The 20,262-nt window shown below is 45.6% G+C and overlaps 1 long non-coding RNA gene across 1 annotated transcript; it reads right to left on the bottom strand.

Annotated features, from left to right (window-relative positions):
- Positions 1–317: 317 nt before the first annotated feature.
- On the bottom strand, positions 318–18,355 carry LOC134471275 (uncharacterized). Its single transcript, XR_010040577.1, has 2 exons — positions 13,739–18,355; positions 318–4,252 (listed from the first exon to the last, which is right to left on the bottom strand). It is a non-coding gene; the product is annotated as an uncharacterized LOC134471275 (long non-coding RNA).
- Positions 18,356–20,262: the final 1,907 nt, after the last annotated feature.

Below are 20,262 nucleotides of genomic sequence, written 5' to 3'. Positions count from 1 at the left end.
CTTCACACATAGTTATCCCTCAAGATCAGAGCCGAGCAGTTATATTTGCGTCACACCCATTTAGCAGTAGAGAAATTGAGTTTCAGAGAGGTAAAGTTACTTCTGGGCTCGCACCAAGATTTCAGCCCCAGCCAGCTTGATTCCCAAACCCGTGAACCTTCAGTGCTCCTGACTTTTTTGAGAGTTGGGGATACAGCTCTGCCTGGGGAGAGCGCTCAGCAGCACAAGCGCCTGTCCGGAGAGGACGAGGTTGTGAATTTTATCCCCGGATCAAAAAAAAAAAAAAAAAAAAAAAAGTAAACCCATTTGATAAGACATAGAGTCAATCATTGGACAGCATTTATTAAACCTGTAGTTAATAACAAAGATAGCGTTTGACTTTTAAAATTACAGCTGTGCCTTCACCTCTTAGCATAGCCGTGCTGTGATTCAGAACCTGCTGCCCCATATGGAGAAGAGTGGGAACGGTATCCTGGGCTTTGTGGCTTAAGAATTTCTTTCTCCTTTTTCAACTTTTCGTGAATCAAATAGCAATGGGATGGTCACATGTTCAAAGATCCATCAGTGCAGGTCTCAAATCAAAGCAGAGTTGGCACCAGTACTAAGCAAGCACTTTCCTTCCCAGCCAACAGACAGGAAGCCTTTCTTGTGCCTCAAATAGAAGAATGTCAAGCTCAGAGGCCAAATTCTGAGACCAAACCAAATATAGAACAGCAGTCTACAACCATGAGAAAACCATGCAACCTCCCTAGTCATTAGGATTCTCTGTGAACACCATCCATCCTTGCTTATCAAAATCCTGAGGAGCAAAAACTGCCTTTTCTACGAATCCCCCTCCCTAATCCTGTGACAGAATTAATGGAACTTTCTGGAACCATGATTCTGATTTTCTTCCTCTTTGTTTTACTGGGAGCTGTTGAAAGATGTCTCTCAACTGGATCAGCAGCTCTCTGAGGAAAGGCTTATGTGGTCCTTGGCTTCTCTGATGGTTATGCACAGTGGTGCATGCCTGTAACCTATCACTTGGGAGGCTGAGGCAGAAAGATTACTGTGAGTTTGGCCAGCATGAGCTACATATTTCAAGGCCAACCTAAACTACACAGTGAGACCTTGTCTCAAAAAATCTGACAAATAAATAAATAAAGCTTGAGCACAGTGACAGGTGTGTAATAGAAAGTAAATTATAGGAGACTCAGCCAGAGTCACTTGGTTAATGGTAGAAGTAGGGGGTTGGGGATTTAGCTCAGCGGCATAAGCGCCTGCCTTGAAAGCAGGCAGTCGTGAGTTCGATCCCTGGTACCGATAAAAAGGAAAAAGACAAAAAAAAATGGTAGAAGTAGATAGGCTGAGAACTGTAACCCCAGTGCTGCCTGGAACACTGGTCCCCGCCACTGCTGCATGTACCTCTTGATAATAACAGCAAGCCAGGTGTGTCCGCACATCCCGGTAAGCTCAGCCCCCTGGGAGGCTGAGGTAGGAGGAACAGAAGTTCAAACCCAGCCACTTCAACCCACAGGGCCAGAGTACGGTTTCTACTAAATATGCCACTTTCACACCATCAAGAAGTCCAAAAAGTAAGCCAAACTATTATAAACTGAAGACTATACATAGAATAAAAGGAAAATTTGAAGGAAAAATGTTATTTGTCTTCAATCTTTACTAAAAGTGTCAAAAAGTTGAAGTGGACAGTAGGAAGGACTTAATTCGTATTCATTATTTGTTAAGATTTCTGAAATTTTGCTGAACAACTTGACAATGAATTGTACAAGACACCTGACCACAAATTATTTCAGAAAACATTTCCCCAAAACAAGAACATCTTTTACAGCCGGGTATAGTGCTGTACAACTGTAATCCCAGCTACTTGGGAGGCTGAGGCAAAAGGATTCCAAGTCCAAGGCCAATTTGAGTGACTTAGAAGGTGTCTCAAAATAAAACTTTAAAAGAGCTAGGGATGTAGTTCAGTAGTAGAGCACTTGCTTAGCATTTTTGAACACTGGATTCAATGAAAATTAGATTAAAAAGGGAAGAACAATAATACTATCAATAACAATACAGTTTCCTAACATCATTTAATATCCACTTCATATTCAAGTTGCTCCCAAAAGTATCTTTTTCTATAGGTTTTGTTTCATTTTTCCAACTAGATTCAAATTAAGACTTAAATAATATTGCATTAGGTTATTTTTCTTTAGTCTCATTTAATAAAGAACAATCCCCCAACTTTTTTCCTTTTATTTTAGATAGAGACTTTCTGAAGAATTCAGGTCATTTTTCTTACAGAATGTCACAAATATCACACTGCCTTTTGTGCATGTTTATGTTTTTCTTTCTTTCTTGGTGGTGCTGGGGATCAAACTCATGCACGCTAAGGCAAGTGCTCCACCACTGAGCTGTAACTCAGATGTCTTAATTTCTTATTCCAATGCATCATTACTCAGCAAGGCCAGATCTGAACTGTTCAGGAAGGAACTTGAATTAGACTCACTTTACAGGAGAGAAAACTGAGTCCCAGAAAAGCCAGATCACTCCTGGATTTACAGCTAGTAAACACAGCCAAGGTTCTACCCAGTCAGCTTGACTCAGCTGGTGTGCATGACGCAGGTGAACTTGTTTCTCTATCATTCATGTTTCCTGTCTACTAGAGGTTGGGTGGTTCAGATTAAACATTATTGGAAAAATTATTTCAAAAGTGATGCCTTGGGCCAGGGATATAGCTCAGCAGCACAGCGTCTGCCTGGCAAGGGCGAGGCACTGAATTTGGTTCCCAGTCCATAAAAGGCGGGGGAATGCTTTATCCTGAGTGGGGCATGCCATCAGAATCCACGGGTCAGGTGTTCCACTGTCAGTGACCAGCTTGGAGCACATGGTTAAAGTTCTGATCACCAGATAGCTCCTTTGCAATGAATAAAGTGGAATATCCTATTTCACCCTGTTCATTTTTGTTCCTAGCTTAGGCCATACTCAGCACACAGATGAGATCTACCTTGTCTTTATAAATTATGATTGAGCACAAGTACCCACATCTCATCAAAGCACTTCCCCTAGTTGTTACTCTGGGTAAAAGAGGCCCTGCGGTGCAGAGGGCAGGCACAGGGATCCCTAGAGCCGAGCTGAGAGTCACGGAGCTCTCTCTGCCAGCACCCAGGCTGTTTGCAGACCCTCACTAAGTGCTTAAGAGGAGCTGGCTCCTTCCAGAAGGCAGAGCATGGTAGAGACTGAAGAAACAAACTTATTAAAGCTGCCTTTGAAAGCTGAGAGCAGTTTTCTGTTTTGCAATAAGTGAAGACTGGGACTCTCCCTTTATTCTTGGACAAACCACCTGCCAGTTTCATTAATATTATGAAAATGTTAAGCAGGAAATGCTCTAGCAAAGTTGTTTCTTATCATAATGTAACAGGGTGTCTATACTTCTTTGGTAGAGTCAAATCTCTTCAGGGATCTCTCCTCCCCCAGGAGAACGTTGTGTGTGCACTGTGTGTGTGTGCACGCGTGTGCGTGTGTGTGCACGTGTGTGCATGTGTGTGTGTGTGTGTGAGTGTGTGTGTATGTTGCCTGAGGATGGTTTGAGAACACTGTGCTTGAAAATTGTTGCTAGGTAAAAGGGAAATGGCCTACACATAGTCTTTGCTGTTTTTTTGTTTGCTTTTGTTTTGTTTTGTTTTGTTTTGCTTTGTTTTTAGCAGTAGCCAAATTTATTTGAAAAGGCAAAGTGAAGAGTGAGAAATTATCTTTGCGGAGTGAGCTTGGGGCTGAATGAAGAGGAAAAAGCAAGACAAAAGCACATCCTGACGACGCAGGACAAGCTATCGGAAGAAAAGTCACCGTAGCCAGTCTTTGCTGTTGTGCCAGCATGCTTCATGGAAATTTCTTCAGGCTAGGGGCTGGCAATTTAGCTCAGTGGCATAAGTACCTGCCTTGCAACCAGGTGGTCATGAGTTCGATCCCTGGTACCGATAAAAAAAAAGTTTAAAAAAAAGAAATTTCTTCAGGCTGAATGGAAGAATCAAAGCAGATAGTGCCGAAGCTCTCAGGGACCAACCCTGGGCATTCCCGGAAATGCCTGGGGGACATCTGAGGAGCGGCATCAAGTCATCTCATCTGACATGGTGAGCTCTTGTGCTACGGCGTAGAGCGCTGTTACACCAACGGGCACACGGGCATCTCCAGCCCGAGAAAGTGGGAACGGGCACTGGGAGTGGTGAAAGGGGGTCAAAAAGATATGAATGAAGCACGCTTCTTTCACCACCAGCTGCAAGAGAAAATGAGAGGGCACAGGTTGGTACCAGATCATTTTCCAGTGCTTGTGTGTCTGTTTCTGTACTAAGGGGTTAAACCCACAGCCTTCACACTGAATGGCATCCCCAGCCCCTTTTTAAAAAATTGTTTTGAGACAAGGTTTCATCAAGTTGCTAAACTGAGTTCAGATTTGCAATCCTCCTGCCTCTGCCTCCCAGAGTGCTTGGATTACAGGTTTGTGCCACCGCTCTTGACTCAGATCTTTTCAAATTTTAACTGTGAAAAGACTTCTCTGCAGCCAGCATGGAAAATGGCACTCTATGCCATGTCATTAAAGATGGAACATGGTGAGATAAATAACAGTTCTATCACCTGCTGACCTTACTTCATCTGTAATGGCCAGAATGTGGCCACTTCCAAGAGCATCCCTTCCCTGGGATGAACACCTACACAAAGATTCTTGATTTCTGGAATTCCTAGATACCTTAAACCTTTTAGTCAAGGTTTGGGGAACAGCCTACCAATCTCCACCTATCACAAAACAATAGGCCTCTTGCCACGACCAGGAACAAGGCATTCAAAGGAGTCATCCTCTGCAGGGCCTTGGAGGTCAGTACTGAGGTAAGACAGAAGAAAAAAGACAGGCAGAAAATAGATGAGGAAAATCAGAATTTTGGAATCGTGCTGTGTTGGATTAACTAATGGTCAACTCTGAATCAGTGTGGTTCTGGGTTCTGGAGGGCCCACCGGAGCACTGTTGCCAGCAACATAAAACAGAACCGGAGGGGAAGACGGTGCGCTGTTGATTCTCCTAGAGAAGCTGGTCATGCTGGCTTTCCTGATGTGAATGCGGCTGTTCTCACCGTTACAGAAGCTCAGGTCCTTGCTGCTGCTGAGCATGGCTGTGGTTGTTTTTTAGGGGGAAGCTCTGGTTCTTATCTCAGAAGTTCTGGTTTTTACCTTGAGTGTTGCTTCCTTGCGCTGGTGCAGATCCTGAGGCTGCTGGCACAGTTCCTTAGTCCTGCAGGCGCAGAGTTTCTAGCTTCCGTCACAGACCTTTGCCTCTTCCAGTGCAGATCCTTGGTACAGACTTGCATGAGACATTGTTGTGGCCTCTAGGCCTCCAACTGAACTCGTGGAGGACATTGCTGTGGCATCCAGGCCCTTGGCTAGATTCTTTGGGTCTCTCGTGCATGGACAGACTTATTGTACTATTTTGCATTTGATTCTTTGTGTGAATATTATAAAATAATCCTATTGCATATGTGTCCTGTATTAAATTTATTTCCTTACAAACCTTGATTATAACATGTGCATTTTGGGAAAAGAAAAAAAAAAAAACTGTACCAGATATTGTACTAAATGCCTGTATTCCCAACCTTTGGGAGGTGGAGCCAGGAGGATCACCTTGAGTTTGAGGCCCACCTGAACTACATAGTGAATTCAAGGCCAGTCTGAACTACATAGCAAGACTTTGCCTTAAAAAACAAAAAAGAAGAAGAAGAAGAAGAAGAAAGCCCTGCAATTTCAGAGCACAGAAGTGACTTAAGCCTTTTCCCCTCCCAGGAAATTCACTCAAAAAAAAAAAAAAAAAAAACTCTAAGGGTCTTAAATACACAATAAGCCTATAAACTGAGCTTGGGGCCTGTGCTTTTTTTTTTTTTTTTTTTTCCGTCTTTTTCATTTTTATCGGTACCAGGGATTAAACTCACGACCGCCTGCTTACAAGGCAGGTGCTTATGCCACTGAGCTAAATCCCCAGCCCTGGGCCTGTGCTTGTCACCTGTAGCTACACTTGCTCCTACAGACCTCCACCTTCACAAATAGCAATTTTAGTCACAGCATCTCTAAACTTTAAACACATGCACATGGTTTGCATTCTGACACAGCCAGATGGGTAATTTAACAGACAACAGGAATATACACCCTATGTCACCTACCTTAAGTCACCCCCAAGTCCATGAATATACCCAGCTCCAGATCTCAACTGGGCCTACGCTCTACAGGGGTGGGGTGGAGGTGGCACAGACTTTCTGCCTAATAAATTCTATTACGCCTTTCCAGTTCTAAAAATTCTTCCATGGTGGGAACCAGTAAACTTTCAACTGTAATTCTGTGGGTAGGGCAAGTCTAGATTTTTGTTTTTAATCTCTGTAGAAATTCTTTGAACCCTTTCCAGTGAGAGAATGGTTAGAGCCCAGGGCCCAAGATCCGAAAACCTGACACCTTCTCCCCGTTAACTCCACTCCCAAGTGTTTATGTCTCCAAATATCCAAATAACCAGTGGGCGTGGACCATTCAAATGGGTTTTTGTTTCATATACAGCAAGTACTCTCTATGACTGAGGTCCGAGGTGGGGAATGTTTTGTAACTTGTAGAAAACTGAGATGACTTTTTCTATTCTAAGAACCTTTTTATTTCCTCCTTTCTTGAGATGTTTTATTCAGTTGTTTTTAATTGTTCTTGTCCTTTTGTGAAAAGTCTTTGAGACTATTCATTATTTTTCAATATGTGCTTTGGTTACTGCTACCAATTTTAGTATGAAATATTCTTATGATCAGCCTCAAAGAGATTCCTTCCAGGTTCTCAGTGCCCTGTACAAAGAATCGGATCAGGCACACAGAGAAGGCAGCAAGGGTCTATATTTGCTGAAGCTGGAAAAAATATGCTCCCACACGCACAGTGGCTCTGGGGGTAACAGCCTGATTGCTTCTCCCTCAGGCAAATATAGGAGCTTGGGCTGTGTCCTGTCAGAAGCTTGCTTGGCCTGGTGTCTGAGTTAAGCTGTCCCCTGGAAGGCCCAGCTGGCTTCATGGCAAGTGTAAATGAAGGGAAGGTGGCCCTTTCCTGGTGGGTCTCACCAGGGCTCAGGAACACCTGGTCACTCTGGATTCTGTGCTCTGGAATCTCTGTGTATCTGGGTCTCCATGACTGAAAAAGCCTACCCACTTGTTCCGGTCCTGATCTCCTACCTCCTCCTCATTCTCATGAATTTTCTAAATAATGCAAAAAATGTTTAATTTTCTATTTATTTACTCCAAGAGTTCTTTAGAATGGTGTGTTCACTTTTCTACAAGATCAGGATTTTGAGTTTTGGTTTTGTTTTGTTTTCATTTTGGTTTTGGGTTTTTGTGGGGGGTTTGTTTTTGTTGTTGTTTGTTGTTTTTGTTTGTTTTTGAGACAGGGTCTCACTACACAGTTCAGGCTGGCCTTGAACTCACTGTGTAGTCCAGACTGGCTTCCAACTCACAGTATCCTCCTGCTTCAGCCTCCTTAGTGCCAGAATTACAGGTAAGCACCATCATGCCCAGCAAGATGGATTTTGTTTACTAATTCACTGGTTGTTCACTTTTTTTGTTATTGTGTTTTTTGTTTTTTCTTATAGTACTGAAAATTAAAACCAAGGTCTTTAAACTGAGATATATCCCAAGCCCATTGATAGGTTGATTGACTGACTGACTGATTGATTGATTGGCTGGAGAGAGGGTCTTGCTAAGTCACTTGCCCAGGCTGGGCTACAAATGACAATTCTCCTGCTTCAGCTTCCCAGAGTTCTGAGATTACATAGCTGCACCACCTTACCTGCTTAGAGAAGAATTTTTTTTTTTGAGAATAAGTTTTGCAAAAGCCTTTTCAGATAATAATTGTGGATATTATTCTTTGGTGCTACCCCAAAACTTTCAAGTGATATTTCTTAAAAGTTTGTTGCTATGTGGAATCTGAAATCTAACAGTGAACTTTCTACATTCTGCTCCAATAAAATCTATTAACCTAACTTGCACTTTGAATGGATCATTTATCAATGCATGCTTTTTTAATATTGATTGGAAATACTGACTCACTGTATTATGCAGACCTAAATACTGACATTTTATTATACAATGCCAAAATATCACATCCATTCATGTTACCACTTATGTCTTCAGAAAAATCTTTACATATTAAGATGGTATCAAGGGCTGGGGATTTAGCTCAGCGACATAAGTGCCTGCCTTGCAAGCCAGCAGTCCTGGGTTTGATCCCCGGTATCAATAAAAAGGAAAAAGACAAAAAAAAAAAAATTAAGATGGTATCAAATCACATTAGTGAATGTGAGTTGCCAGAATTCTACTTTTCCTGGAAAACTTAAAATTTATTTTTGGTTAATTGCTTCCTTTGAAGCAACAGAATCACCTGGTTCATTCTTAAGAAAATGTCTATCGGGGCTGGGGATTTAGCTCAGCGGCATAAAGCACCTGCCTTGCAAGCAGGCAGTCGTGAGTTCGATCCCTGGTACCGATAAAAAGGAAAAAGACAAAAAAGAAAGAAAGAAAATGTGTATCAAACCCACAAGTCCAAATAACCACCAGTTGTCTAGCAGTCCTTCTCCTAGTAATCATATTCCTTGGGAAAACCTAGTTTGGCTCACAACTCAAACAACTGCACAAGTGCGTTCACCCAGGACAATCTCTGTATCAAAATATGCAGGAAAGGATGCTTCAGAGGTGCTGTAAGTGCACCTGTGCTTCATCACAGAAGACCACAGTGATGATGGGGCAGGAGAGGGGGCTCAGGATTCACTGGTGTTGCTCTTAAGCCTCAGGTTTTGTTGTTTTTTTCTTTTCCTGTGAGTGTCTGATGCCAAAAAATATGACAGGCCTGGAGGTGCATTTCAGTGGCAGAGCACCGGCATAAGCCCTGGGTTTCATCTTCAACAACACAGAGAGAGACAGAGACAGAGACAGAGACAGACAGAGAGGAGCGTGACAACTGTGCATACACCATAGAGCTGTGGTGTGATTTGTGCTTACGCTCCAATAGTTTTTCCCATAACTGCCTTTGCAGGACATCAATGCAAATGTCAATACAGTGAAAAATGGTAAGTGTGATTGTTGGAAAGTAAACATTTTTCTCTTTTGGTGGTGGGGGGCTAGAGATGAACTGACAGTAGACGGATTAGCAAGAGAAAAGACATGTGGCAGGTGGGGACATCCAAATACAAAGGCTCCCTGACAGGTTTATCTTCCAATTCAGGAGAATGGGAGGAAGAGAAAGAGCTTCTACCAGCAAACAGACGGGCTTTTAGGAGAGCGAATGGAAGGTGGGATGACGTTTATTACTAATTTCTCCTGTTGGCTGGGTGGAACTCACAGCCATTTGGCTCCCAGAAGACGCTGCCTTTGCTCTGGAAAGGGCTTCCTTCTGTATCTGCTGGAACTCAAACGCCTCTCTTCACTAGTTCACATGTATATTTTTTCCCACGCTTTGTGCTTTTATGTGTCTTTATATTTACGTGTGCTTCAGACAGCAGCCTCTAGTCGTTTTGCTTTATTCTAACACTGTTTGCGCATGGGTGCATGTTAGGAATTGAACCCAAGGCCTCTAGCATTCTGGCAACTCTCTTCCACCAAGCTAACCCCTTAGTACCTCTTTGCCTTTTAAGAGGGATGTTTAAACCATTTTCATTAAATATGATTTCTGACATGGTTAGGTTTAAGCCAATCATCTTGTTGTTTTCTATTTGTCTTGTATATTCTTTTTTTCCTTCTTTTTCAGGCTACTCATAGTTTGAGCATTGTCTTAGTTACTTTTCTCTCATTGCTGAGAAAAAATACCCAACACCCAACATTAAAGGTTTATTTATTTATTTATTTTTTAAACTTCTTATCAGTACGAGGGATCAAACTCACCACCGCCTGCTTGCAAGGCAGGTTCTTATGCCGCTGAGCTAAATCCCCAGCCCCCGTTAAAGGTTTACTTAGCTCACAGTGTGCAGAGGTTTTAGTCCATTGTGGGCTGGCCCCAAGTCAAGGTCGCATCACAGAAGATTAACAGTTTGTGGCGGCAAGCAGCAAAATCGCAACACAGCAGCCAGCTGCCCTCTTTCTGTCCCTTTCTACCCATCCAGGCTCCCGCTCCTTACTCCTTGGGTAGTGCCGCCCACCACGAGGGCGGGCCTTTGCTTTATCCACAACCAGAACTGTGCCAAGCCAATCAGTCAGGGGACTAACTTAGTACCACACACGCTTAGATCCAGCCCCACTATGACGGAATGAGCTTGGGGGACGTCTAGACATCCCCAAGCTCAACAAGCGTATTTTATTATTTAATTTTTTCTCTTTATTGGCTTATTAGCTCTAAGCTCTCCTCTTGCTTGCTTGCTTCTTCCTTGTCCTTTCTTCTGATGGTTAACTTCTGGTCGACGTGAGTAAGAAACACCCAAGTACATTGGGTCAGCACAGTTCTGGGAGCGCTGAAGGGATTTACTGAAGACAGAAGACCCAGCCTGGGTGCGAGTGACACTTACCAAAGGGTTGGTATGTCGTCTCCCGGCTTCCAGTGCAGACCCCTTGGCTCCCTGACGCAGGATGGATGCAGACGGGCGCTCTGACTGGGTCCTTGGATCCGAGCACGGTAAGCCAATCTTGTGAATTCTTATGAACTGTATTTGTGTATCTTGCGTTAAATCTGCTTCTCTGGGAAGCACAGCTGATTTTCTTTCTTTCTTCTTCAGAGTCTCACTATGAGTCTGGGCTGACCTTGAATTCACTCTGCAGCCCAGGCTGGGCTCAAATTACAGCGAGTGCTGGGGTTACAGGTGCGCACTGCCACACCTGGCCTCTTTTTTCACTGTAGTGGTTGCCAGGGTTCATAGTATGTGTCTGTAACTTTTCTATCTCTTAGTAACTTTATACCCATTAAGAACTTTATAACAGTATACAGTAGTACCTCAGCTTATGAACTTACTTTGTTTTATGATTTGGGGGATGATGGCTGCATTTGTATTTATGTGAGGAAGATGGTCATCTTTGAGTTTGTCACCTGACGTGGAGTTTTTAAACAGAATTTTACCGAACACTTTTGTTTGCAAACTGAATTGTTTGTAAACAGAAGCATCTGTGAACTGAGGTATTACTGTGGTTTCATTTCTCCTCTCCTGACCTTTATGTCGCTGTTTTCATGTGTTTTACATTTCTTTCTTTCTTTATTTGTATGTAGGTCTGGGAATCAAACTCAAGAGCTTCAAGCACATTAAGTAAACACTCTTGTACTAAGCTACCCCCACCTACTTTTACATGTTACAACCCCATAATGCAAAGTTACTGTTGTTTAAATAGTCGAATATAACCCTGCTAAAAGAGGTTCTCTTAGCCTGTGATCCATAATCAACATTGAGACGGACAGGAAGCAAGATCAAGACCCTGGCAGGCATGGTGTCACCTCCCGTGGTCCCAGACTTGAGAGGCTCAGTCAGGAGGATCACAAATCAGAGGCCAGCCTAGACAATGTAGCAAGAGCTTGTTTCAACAAACAAACAACAAGATTGAGAGCCCAAGTTTTTCCGAAAGGTTAATATTTCTCAGGCAGCGTAAGTATAAGAGCTAACAACTACAAAGATCACGTTAAAGAGGTCAGGAACAGATTTCAAATTTTTTAGTTAAGTTTAAATGAGATATTATGAGATATTTGGATATGATTACTCATAGATGACAGGAAATGAATGACTGGAAAGCCTTCTAAGTACCAGAAAGACTTGTATCACCACCAAGATGACCCAGCCAGTGCCACCTGGCGACTCTATCAGCATTCCTAAGTCTAGCATTTGCTTCTTTTAGCCCCACACATTGTCCACCCCAGCTTCCTGCTTCAAAGCTCCAAAGCCCCCTGCTCTGCCCCAACAAGACCCTGGGCTCCACTCCCTGGTTCAGGTAAGCTGCACTAGACTCCTGTGAGGTCTGTACCCCACGCTTCAGCTGCCCCAGTGCAGACCTAGTATCCAGGGCCAGCCCCTCCAGTCAGGGCTAGAGCCACTCCAGTATCTTGGTGTTGACAGAGGAAATTCTTTTTTTTTCTTTTTGAGACAGGGTCTCACTATGCAGTTCAGGCTGCCTTGAGCTCACTTTGTAGCCCAGGCTGGTCTTGAACTTGCAATGATCCTCCTGCCTCAGCCTCCAGAGTGCTGTGACACCATGCCCAGCAACAGAGGAAATTCTAACATCAGCATCCTGTATAAAAGGCCACTATTGGACAGGTGTTTAAGAGGAGACATGGCCAGGTGTCACTCGCTTATAATGCCAGCACTCGGGACGATGAGGCTGGAGGATCTCCACAAGCTCAAGTCCAGCCTGGCAACAGACCCAGGCCCTGTCTCAAAAAACAAATAAATAACAACGACAATAACAACAAAAAGGTGTCTCTGACTGTGACTGCCACCTGTGGGTCTGGTTCTGCACGCTTCTGCTTACACGCCCCCCACCCCGCCCTGCCTGACCTCTGTCGGCTCCTTCTCTGCCACCCACCTCTCCCACCCCGCCCTCCCTGGGAGGCAGCTGGCTGTGGACTGAAACTTCCGCAAACTGTGAGCCAAAATAAACCTCTTGTCCTTTAACCTGTGGGTGTCAAATATTGTCTCAGCCTCCCAAGTGCTAGGATTACAGGCATGTCCCACCACACCCAGCTTTATTTTATATATTAGACCTTTTTTTTTCAAATATGGGGAAAATTATCAAGGTCTTCTCATATAGGAAATGTACAATTTCAAGAACTCATGTGTTTTCTGGGATCCCCAGAAACATGAAAACTAACCTAGTCAAGGGCTGGATTCATGGGATCAGAATGAGATGAACCTGGGATCAAGTCATAACTGCCAAGTCCCAGCCTTGACCTTTGCCAGCAACCGCGTGGCTTTACGCATAAGTTACCTTGAGCCACCCGGACGGACACCCTTTTGTCCTGCTAACAGCCTTTCTGACTCAGCTGTTTTCACAGCACTGGCCTCAAGGCAGACGAAGCTGAGTAGTTAGAGGCACCACCAGGCTTAACTGATTGCAGTTAAAGTATTTTGGATAAAATCTACAAAAAGAAGACTGTGAACTCATACAGGAACTCTCCCGGGGTTATGCAAGGGTCTCACGAAGCAGAGAACCCTAAGGCTTCCACTTTACTAGCTTCATAATCTGGTCACATCCTGATAAAAATACAAAGCAGTACACAGAATATCATTATCTCACACTCAGTAACAAATTCTCCGGACATTTCTGTTTTCAAACAACATACATGTGCCTCTCAGTTTCCCGGAGTTAGGAATCCAGGAGCAGCACAGGTGAGTCCTCTTCCTTTGGTCAAGTGGTTGGCTCAGGGTCATCTGCAGTCTCATCTGAAGGACCGAGCACCTGGGGAGGAAGTGGCTCCCGAGGCCCTCAGGGGGCTGGCAGGATTTGATTCTTTCAGGCCTTGGGGGTTTGTCGGGCGCAGGCGCTCAACATACCCCACCCAGGACTAAGGACCACGCCAGCTTCCGCAATGCACTACGTCCTTCTCCAAATTAGCCACCCCGTGCTCACTCCGTATTCGCCCCATGCTGACTCTGTGGCAAACCCTGATTGACCACAGCTGGGTATATTAGCCAGAGCCCGCGTCTCATTCCAGCCCTGCCTCCTTGTGGCAGCCCTCGTGTCAACCTGATTGGCCACAGTCAGATATATAAGCCAGAACCCACAACAATAAAGTGGGCAGTTACCTGTTACCCACAAGAGCGTCCTCTGTCTCATTGGGGGGCTGCGCCGGTCAGGGGTTGAAGGCCTCTTTTGCTAGTTCACGTAGGCCTCCCCAACATGGCTCCCTGCTCCATGACAGTCACCAAAGCAGAAGAGCTGCTGAGACAGAAGCCAAGGTCATTTATAACCTAATCGTGGAGGAGACAGCCCATTATTTGTGCTGTATCTTATTGGTTAGAAACAAGCCATGAAGAGTAGACAGGGAGAGGCTCCAAGAAGCAAACTGGCTTCTAAAATAATTTCCAGTCCACACGGACTGGCAGGGACACTGGGCAGGGCAGATCAGTAGACAGATCACAGTCCTGGATTCGGGTCTCAAAGTGAACTGCAAATGCAGGACCTGGGTGGGCAGCAAAGCTAAAAGCAGGTCAGCTGGCAGCTGGATGAATGGCCAAGAGCTCATTCAGGAAGTACCACACATACACACACACACACACACACACACACACACACACCTTTAGTAATGTATACTGAATCCCGGGCCCTTTGCACTGAGCTGCATCCCCAGAGCGTTTTATTTCTATTTTGAGGCAAGGCCTCACTCAGCTGTGTAGTAGTCTCACTAAATTGTAAGCTCACACTTGTAATCCTCCTGCCTCAGCCTCCAAGTGCTGGCACTGTAAGTGTGTGCCACGATGGCTAACTTAGGAACTCCTGGACATAAGTGACCCATGGCTAAGCCTCAGTTTACCCTGCACAGGCAGTTTGGGTTCTTGTAAATAACTGGAATGGCACAAGCAAAAAGGATCTGATAAAACAGCAACATGGAATAAGCACTTTCCTCCCTCTTCCCCGCTCTGGAGAAATAGTTCATCACTCTAACTTTGCTTTCTTAAACAGACATGACCCTGTTGCTTGAATTCATTCAGTGACTACCTACTCAGCTCCCCTACAGACAGGATATGGAGCTGAGCACAACAGAAAATATCCAGCTATTGTGAAGCTTTCACAGGTAAACGGGAAGAAGACAAGGACTCAATTCAAATTTAATCAGTCTGCCTCGTTAGCTAAAATCTAAACCCTTATGTATTCACTCACATGCTTCCTTTACAAACATTAATACTGCTCAGTTCTGTTCTACAACCACTGTACCTCTTGAGCTCCTCTTGGGTGGGGCACAAATGCGAGTGTGACAGGCATCCCTTTTCCTTATCATGAGGTTTGGAATAGAGACCCTCTGTTCACTTTATTTTTATTATCGTTTTCATTTAAATACTGGGAATTGAACTCATGACCTCATGCTTCCCAGGCAAGCACCATTCTGCTGAGCTATATTCCCAGTCTGTTACGGTTGATACATTGTGTCAACTTGAGTAGTTAACTGAGAGACTCAGCAGGGAGCCAGGGTTCTTCTTTGTAAATATCCTCATCCTCCAGGGCAAGGAGAGTTTATGAGTGCTACACCCCTGTGGAGGAAGAGGGGAGCTGTGTACAATATAAACCAGGAGAAGATCTTGTTCCCTTTCCCTTTTGCTCTGGCTGCTCCTTTGAAGTGTTGCCCCTTAGCCAGCCACCCTGCATTGGAGCCAGCTGATTATGGGCTGAAACCTCCAAAAACTAAGATATAAATAAACCTTCCCTTCCTTCATTTTGAGTGTCAGCTATTTTGTCTAAACAAGAGCAAAGCAACCAAGACACAGCCCTAACTTTGTTTTTAGATTCAATGAAATTTGTATTTTCAATACAACTTTATTGAGATATAATTTACATACCATATAATTCACCTATTTAAAGTATACATTTCAGTGGTTTTCAGTATAATCACAGAGGGTCAACCATCGCCATGGTGAACTTTTGGACATTTTGATCATTCCTAGAAGAAATCCTATGTCTTAGTTCCTTTTTCATTGCTGAGACAAAATACCCAATACCAAAAGTTAAAGGAGAAGAAGTTTATTTAGCTCACAGTTTATAGAGGTTTCAGTCCATAACTGGCTGGCTCCAAGACAGGGTGGCACACGGCCCAGCGGCATCACAGAAGAGAACAGTTCATGGCTGGCCAAAGGTAGCCAAGCAACAAGGACACTTAGCAATTTTCTTCTGCCCCTTTTATACTCTGTCTAAGCTCCTGGGGTTAGGGCAGTGCCAAACCACGCACTGGACTGATTTAGTAATCACACTTCCTTAATCCAGCGTCACACACTGTAGACACAGCTAGCTCTGAAAACATCCCACCAAGACTGCATGAGGCTTGGGGGGTGATATCTAAACACAAGCTATGACACCCCATCTCCCTTAATGTCATTCCCCATCTCCCTTCCACCGCCACCGCTTTCAAGGCCCCGGCAACAAGTTACCCACCTTACTCATTTACCCCCAGTTACAAATCCTAGCTCCCCACCTGATAGCTGGGAGAACTCAGGCTGAGCTCTCCACCTGTAAAATAAAGAGGAGATGTGGCCCCAGACCGGTGGGTCCCATGTCCCAGGATATACCCTTCCCTCCTCGTTGGCACAGTACCTGCCACATGGCCATCTGGGGGGCCCCGATTCCCCCAGCCTCACCAACACCAGGCGCGTTTCAGGGGTGCTCATGTCGATTATGAAAACCAGAGGTTACCGGCAGTTCCGGCCCCAGCAGCTGCACGGCCAGGGCCCCAGCGCACAAGGAGAATGCTTGGTGGCAGGCGGCATCCATCTCTCCCTCACAGCCAGGGTTCCCGCTGCCCGGATTTGAAGCTCTACCTCGAGGGCGCACCCCGCCCAGGCTGGCCACACAGCTCAGCACGCCCTCTCTTGGTTTTCCCAGCCCACCAAGGAACTGCATGTCACACACAAACACACTTTCCTTTTCCTTTGTTGGGGTTTTCACATGTTGCCAGCGCCAACACCTACAAACTTAACCCTGACCGAGGTGCTGCATCTTTTCACCCGAGAGTCTCCAGACCTGCTCTGGACACACCCCGGGAGAAAGGAAGGACACCCCCTGCTCCCTGCATCTCCCCACTTACATTCTTTGCCTCAAGACAAGGGCATCAACCCTCTTTCCCAGCTCCCTGCAGCAAGAGCTGTCACAGACCTAAACTGGTCTCTCGTAGGAAACTGGGGGCAGCAACACCTGGGCTGCACCTGGAATTCAGCGAAGGAGCTGGTTTGACGGTCTGCGTCAGGACCAAGGAACCCGCCTCTGGATAGTGGCAGAACGTCAGAGAAAGAAGGCTCACGGTGGCTGGGAAGACGGGGGTGACACGGATCGGGATGGAGAGGCTGCCTCCGTGGCTCTCCCAGCCTCCGGCCGCCATCCATGTGGAACTCTTCTCCTTACCTCCTACAGCCCAGAAGCTTCTCCAAGGGAGGGAGCCAGCTACAGCTCCGTCATCCCCATTCGGTCACAATCCAGGAAGAGGGGCTTTTACTTCCCAGATATGGTGGGGGGGACATGTCACAGGCTGTGCTTGTGCATCCTGCCTGTGCCCTGTGCACAGTGTACACAGGACCACTGCCAAGCAAGCAAGAGCAGTGGGTACAGAGGTCCTCTCCATGACAGCTATTTTCAAACAGGGGAGCTTTCCTCTTTCTGAGTAAAAATAGAGTCAAATGCTCCAAAGCAGAGGAAAAGTCTGGGAGGTGGAGAGAGCTGCCAAGAACAGCCATCCTGTAAATAAAGCAAGAAGGGGCCCAGTAGCAGTGCCCAGGCACCCGGCGACAAGGGACGCTGGCTGCGGAAACAGCGGGGCTCAGCTCTATGCCCCCAACTCACGGGCGCAGAGCATCCCACAGCAGCCGTGGTGCTCTCCTCCCAGCCCAGGCTTCCCTGTGGGAGCTCTGAAAGGTTGCTTGGTGCAGCAACCCAGCCCACCCTCGGGGGAACCACACCGAGGGCTCCGCCAGGGGGGTCCTTCTCCATTCTGCCCCCCAGCGATGTGGGCCAACAGGGCCTCCCAAGGGCACCTTAAAGCAGACACACCTTGCACACAGGAACCCTTCCAGGATTCTGTTAGTGTGGCCTTGTCTCAGCCCCTGAGTCCCAGCAGCTCTGCCTCCACCCTGACTCCAGTGTGCTGAGAGGCATCACATTGCTCTCTGGCAAACTTAGGGCCACAACTATTCTGAATGGCCAGCCAAGCGTGATGTGAGGAAGCACCCCGCTGGGGTGGAGCATGTCAGAGGAAGACAATGAAGAAACAAGGGAAGTACCAAGCCACAGAGAAGGAGCACAGGGAACAGAGGCGTGAGCATGGCGACGATGAAAAGGCGACACAATTTCAAGCACTCACTACACACCATGCTCTAGAAAGTTCTATGCTTTACCACATTTAATATTTACACTTTAAGGGTACAGCCGGGCGTGGTGTCACATGCCTGTAATCCCAGAACTCAGGAGGCTGAGGCAGGAGGATCCTTGCAAGTTCAAGACCAGCCTGAGCTACAAAGTGTGCCTAAGGCCAGCCTGAACTGCATAGCAAAACTCTGTCTCAAAAAGACCAAACAAAAGATGGGGATGGTACAAATGTTCCCTGTGATATTTCTTAGCCACAAAGAGAAGGAGTTGGGGCCAGGGACTTAGCTCAGGGGCATAAACACTTGGCTGGCAAGCGCAAGGTCATGAATTCGACTGCCAGTACCGGGGGGAAAAAAAAAAAAAAAAAAAAAAAAAAACCTGAGAAAGTACGTACTTCACTGTGAGGGTCAACATTATGAGGAACAGGGACAGTGACACCATGGATCTCTACAGAGAGCTCTTCTCGGATCTCTTTGTGTCCGGGGAGTTTATATTTGTCATCCCAAAGGAAAGTTACTGGAATCCTAGCAAGCTGATTCCAATCTACCACTTCCAGTGCGACACACAGTGAGAATAAAGACATTAAGGCCTATCTGTAGTTGTGGGGAGAGTCAGGGGTCGTAAGTCCAACTAGGATGATTGTTAACCAGCTCAATGTCTCAACCCAGGGCCAAACCCAGGCTTCATTAATTCTTGATGAGGGGAGTGGCTCCTGAGAAGTGCCAGTAAGTGCTGTAGCTGGGCTAGATAGGTGGCTTGAAGTCACCTCCGCAATACGCAGGGAAAGATTTGCAGACAGAGTGAGCTGTGGACACAGTTCCAGGTAGCATCTAACGTTTTGGGGTTGGGGCTTCAGCTCTGACGTGCAATCGGTTATGACCTGGGAAGTCATAGCCTCTCACCTCGAGGCTGATTCCAGCCCACAGCGTGGAGCTTGACTCCCCCTCCTGCCCTGCACCAGCTCAGTTTTTTGAGGGAGCTTCCAGGGCTGGGTAATACTAACCCACTGCCTGGCTCAGCTAGACTGATTTGCACTGCTGAAAGCCAACTAAAGGGATAAGGAAAGGTCCTAGCCAGCTCTGTACATATTAATACATGGGCCAGAATGAAATAGGGCCAGAATGGAGACGATGGCTCTGCTTGCAAGGAGTCATCCAAGTGGTCCTCCACAGATCCTCCACAGGTGTGATGCGTTAGAACAAAACACTGCATCTGCTGCATTCTGCTCACCAGTACACAACCTCACTCCAATCGTGAGAAAACATCAAAGATATTCCACAAGTACCAGTACTCGTTAAAAATGTTAGTCACGAGAGACAGAAAGATTGAGAAACAGATGGGAGACCAAGGGGAAAAAATAACACTACAGGCAACATGGGACCCTAAATAGGATCCTGGAACAGAAAAAACAAACAGTAAAAAATATAAAATTCAAGTAAGATCTGAGGCTTAGGCCCTAGAGTCACAGCAATGCTGATTCCTGGCTGCTGACTGCTCAAGTGTTGATTTTGAAAATTACGATAGGATTATATAAAGTATTAATATTAGGGGAAATTGGGCAGAGGTATATAGTAACTTTGGACTATTTTTACCACTTTTCTGTAAGTTAAAAATTAACTCAAAATTGCGATTTTTTTTCTGTTTATTTGTTTGAGAGAGGGCCTCACTATGTAGCTCAGGCTGCCATTAACTCCCAATGATCCTCCTGCCTCAGCCTCCTGAGTGATAGCATTTCAGGCATGTACCACCACATCTGGCTAATTTAAAGTTTTGGAAGTGGAAGATTTACCCAATAAACCAACCCTGGTTTTTTGAGACAAGAGTCTCATTATGCAGTTCAGGGTGGACTTGCATTCACAATGTGCCCAAGAAGGCCTCAAATAGTGGCCAATCCTCCTGCTTCAGCCTCCCAAGTGCGGAAATTACAGGCATGCTCCACCATGCCTGGCTAAACCAATCATTAAAAAAAAAAAACATTGATTATACATGTGCAGTACACAGTGATTCCGTTCATCATGGGGAGTCCATACATGTACATAACACATCTTAACTTTACTCTTCCTCCTCCATCTATTATTCCCTTTCCCACTTGTAAATGACCTATTCCTGATTCCTATTATCTGACCTTTATTTTGGTTTTGGAGCTGAGTATGATGACACATTGCTATAATCCCAGGCTTTGGGAGGCTGAGGCTAGAGGATCACTTTGAGTTCAATGCCAGCTGTCGTGAGTGTCTAGAGCACTCTGAACTCCGGGCAAGGTAAA

This window comes from Cavia porcellus, unplaced genomic scaffold (genome assembly GCF_034190915.1).
Source record: "Cavia porcellus strain 051 isolate PalLab524CR breed Dunkin Hartley unplaced genomic scaffold, mCavPor4.1 scaffold_18, whole genome shotgun sequence".
Classification (NCBI taxonomy): Eukaryota; Metazoa; Chordata; class Mammalia; order Rodentia; family Caviidae; genus Cavia; species Cavia porcellus.
This window is presented reverse-complemented; position numbering and strand designations above follow the sequence as displayed.